General features: G+C 44.5%; 1 non-coding gene across 1 annotated transcript; it reads right to left on the minus strand.

Moving 5' to 3' along the window:
* Positions 1-3846: 3846 nt before the first annotated feature.
* Positions 3847-3953, minus strand: LOC138070586 (U6 spliceosomal RNA). The gene has a single exon (XR_011144159.1). It is a non-coding gene; the product is annotated as a U6 spliceosomal RNA (small nuclear RNA).
* Positions 3954-4245: the final 292 nt, after the last annotated feature.

The raw sequence follows: 4245 nt of genomic DNA on the forward strand, positions 1-4245 counted from the left end.
CAGCTTCTAATTGTGTCTTTACAGCCAACTAGGCTACCAAAATGATTATCTTTTTCTCTCTGAGCCTTACTGACCTGTGGCTAATGAGATTTGTGCTTCGATTAGTTGTAGAACATAAATTAGCTAATCAATGGCAATGGATTCGCATTATTTCTCATACATGAGTTCTGCTGCAGTGATCTGTACTGAATATTCAAATCAATTTCGGATACTCTGAACGACTCCGTTAATGTGACCTGCTGGAATCTGGCTGCATCCGTAGCCTCCTTGGGAGCAGATGAAGACCAGGCTGAGCCCAGCTCATACCCCAGCCGCTCAGGCATCCAGAGCTCTGCAAACTACCTTGCTTTCCCTTTCACACAATGAGGGTCAAAGAGGATTGGGGAGAAAGTCATGCGGCTGGTGGGGGGAAGCAACAGAAACTCCGGAGAACTCACAGCCCCAGGTGGCCTCCTTTCCTGCAAAGGAACCAGGCTTAGTGGACATCAAAAAGCAGGAAGCTGTTTTCAGGTTTCTGGGGTACAAACTTTGCCAAGAGCAGGATCCTGGGTAGTCATCTTCGATTTTCAGCCCGGGGAAGAAAATCTTCACTCTTTGCTATAGTTGTCTCATCTGTACAATTAACCAGCATCTTGGCATAAAACGTGGAAATTTGTACAGTCTTCCAGGCATCTGTGGGCTTTATGGTACAAGTTCTGTTAGTACTGAAGCCACAGAAAATTAAATGTTCCCCAAAGAACTTCCAGATGTGCTTTATTCTAATGGGGTCATTATGCAGTAAATTAAAAAGCAGGGTAAATGGAACTGTAAAATTTAAATTACTCTAAAACCACATCTCTTTGCTTTGAGCATTCATTTGTGGGGTTGCATTTGCAATAAATGTGAATTAGGCAGCTGCAATAACTGTTAATCATATATTTATAAAATAGTAATGAGGAAATGAATAGCATAGTAAGACAGCTGCACATTTGTCTGAGAGTGTGTCAACTGTGAACATAATAAGATGTGGAACATTGTTTGGAGCTGGGCTGATAATACAGTGAATGTAAGAGATCGCTTCAGCCTCTTAACTTTACACGAAATTATACATAAAATCCATAAAAGCCCATAATAATGCATTATGCCCCTGAATTGTATTCAATATTTTTCTTTGCTTTGATTTTCTGAAATGAGCTCTACTTTCGCCAAAGCCATCTTCCAGGCATCAGTGAGGCTTTTGTTTCAGGCGATGTCGGGCTTCTAAGATTGCAATTGGATTTAAAGAAAGCAGGGCCGGTGCTGGCAAGGAGTTAATGGCGGTGCTTTGCTTTGTTTCCTCGGACCTGCCGTACGCGGCTGGAGGCATGCCTTGTCCTGGGCGGAGGACTGAGGGGCTCCCGGCCTCTGCAACTGACCCCTGAGATCAAGATGGGGGAGAGAGGCCACTGCCAGCCCACCAGAGCCCCTGGGCTGCACGCTGGACCTGGTGAGAGCAGGCACACGGCTTTCAGCCATGGTTCAGACGAGCATCTCCTTGGGGGCCATGCTGGGAGCTCCGGGCAGGTCTAGTAAAGGTCTGTGGCCTTGTGCTTGGGAAGGATGGCCATCCTGATGGCTGAAGTGATGACTGTTACTTGGAAACCTCCTTGCCTGGTGTTTGAACCAACCCCTCTGAAGGGAGCATTTATGAAGCAGAGCCTTTCTGAGCACGGAGAGGCAGGGAAGGGGCCAGCGATCGAGTGTCCACAAGCAGCTGATCCTGGCTGTCCTTGTATCCTGTTCTTTCCAGCTGACCCTGGCTCTCCTCCTATCCTTGTATCATGAGGCATGACCAGGATGAAGCCGGTGCCCCTTACTGAGCATTCGGGGCCCTGCCCGGCCTGGCCCAACCGCATCTCCCCCACCCCCACATTAAACACCCGCGGGGTCCCAGATCTGCCATAATCTGGAGTTTGACAGCTCTGAGTATGTGGTTCTCTTGGTCTGGAATATTCTTCCCTGCTTCAAAGATTCCAGTTGCTCCTGCATGTCCCTTGTGAAGCTGTCCCAGACTCCTGGACCCCTTTCCTTATTCCCCTGGCGTTCATCATGCTATGCGTACCTCACCATGACAACAGCAGTCTCATTGCATCTCTGGGGTACTGTAACTTAGTGTCCATGCACCTGTCAGACTCAGGGCCCCATGAGTGGACCCTCAGGTTTGGTGCTTTGCTACATCTTGTTTTGGGAGATGAGCACAGAATGCAGCCACTGGATGTTGGTGTAGGATTAAGGACAGTGGGCTGGGAGGGTCCAACGTGAGCTCTCTTGGTGTTTCTACAATTAGGCCAGGCCACCCTTTTCTCTGGGCAGCCCCCAGCTCTTGGGATGAATGACGATTGTCTGTAAGGAGCTGGAGAAGGAGCAGGTCTAACAGGAAGAGTGGCTCCAGGAAGTTCAATGTGGGATGTTTCAAAATAGAATGTTGGGTTCATAACCGTCCTCCCATCGCTCAGGATTTTGTAAGACCCTCACTGAAGGTAGTTTATTGTAGGGAACTGGGATTCACCATTCTTTCTCGGAAAGAGCGAGGAGAGGGAGAGAGACAAAAGCAGAGACAGAGGCAAGGAAAGACACAGAAAAGAGGAAGAGGAGGTGGAGGAAAAAGCTTATTATACACACGTGCAAAGAACATTCTGTAAATCTCTTCCCAACCCACATTCAGTTCCCAGTATTTCAGTGCTGTTTTTCTTTAACCAACATTTTTTTTTTCTTGTTACAAAAATGCTATATGGTCATTTTTATAATGTGCAGCATAAAGAATGTCATAATTTATTTAACCATTCCCTTATTTGTTTAAAAATTCCTGTTTATTTAACCATTCTCTATATGTTTATTCTCTTATTGTTCTTCATTCATTCTTCATTCATTGAATATTTATGAATATTTTTTGCTCCTTTAAATTATGTTGTTAAAATCCTTAAAATCTTTGCCAGTTTCATAAGTATAGTATGATGCTTCATTATTATTTTAATTTCAGTTTATTTCTAGTAAAGTAGAATTTCTCTCTCTCTCTCTCTTTTTTTTTTTTTTTTTGCTTATTTATGTGTATTTTTTCTCCGGAATGATTAAGTACAGCTTTCACTGACAAGGGAACAGTGTCATCACTGAATGTCTTATGGGTTGCATTATTTCATTTCACCTTCATATTAACCCCGTTCATAGACCCTATGGCTTGTGTGAGCTTTGGTGACGTTGAGGAGCCTCCCTGAGATGCATGGTTAGTAGGCGCTGGATCCTGCTGTGCTGCAGGCACATCCTTTCATTTTTCTACTGGGGGCTGACAGCTTTCTCTTTAACTTACTGGAGCTGTTTGCATATTGAGTGTTTAATTCATCGTCTGTGTACCTATAGGCTTTTTTTCTTTTAATGCAGTATAGCTGATTTACAATGCTGTGTTATTTTGGGTATACAGCAGAGTGATTCGATTATATATATATGTATATAGAGAGGTTTCCCAGGTGGTGCAATGGTAAAGAATTTACCTCCCAGTGCAGGAGATGCAGGTTCGATCCCTGGGTTGGGAAGGCCCCTTGGAGGAGGAAAGGCAACCCACTCCAGTATTCTTGTCTGGAGAATCCCATGGATAGAGGAGCCTGGTGGGCTATAGTCCACAGGGTTGCAGAGTCAGACATGACTGAGCATGTATGTACATATATATTTTCTATTTGATTCTTTCCCCTGTAAATTATTACAAATATTGAGCAGTGTTCCCTATGTTATATAGTAACTCCTTGTTGATTATCTATTTTATATATAGTAGTGTGTATCTGTTAATCCTAAGCTCCTAATTCATTTCCTCCCTCTTCTTTCCCCTTTGGTAACCATAAAAAATATGGACACTTCACAAATTTGCATGTCATCCTTGTGCAGGAGCCGTGCTAATCTTCACTGTATCATTCCCATTTTCGTATATGTGCTGGGGAAGACAGCACCGGCATGGTCTTTTAAACAGAGGGCTCATGTCCCAGGGTTCCCATCAAAGAAGGGGAAATGGCTCCCCTAAGGAACGCACTGCTCTCCCCATTTTGTCTTCATTCAGAGTCACCTCTTGGTGGCTTTGCTTCCAGGTTTCTTCCCTCTCGTCATCTTCTGATGTCTCCTCCCTTTGAAAGGTGGGTGAATGATGGCTGTTAGTCATCTCACTCGTTTGAGAAAGCTGAGGACTGCCCCAGGTAAGAGATACGGCAGGGAAGCTGATAAAAAACAAAACCTAAACCAGCATTA

Source organism: Capricornis sumatraensis, chromosome 23 (assembly GCF_032405125.1).
Source record: "Capricornis sumatraensis isolate serow.1 chromosome 23, serow.2, whole genome shotgun sequence".
Taxonomy (NCBI): domain Eukaryota; kingdom Metazoa; phylum Chordata; class Mammalia; order Artiodactyla; family Bovidae; genus Capricornis; species Capricornis sumatraensis.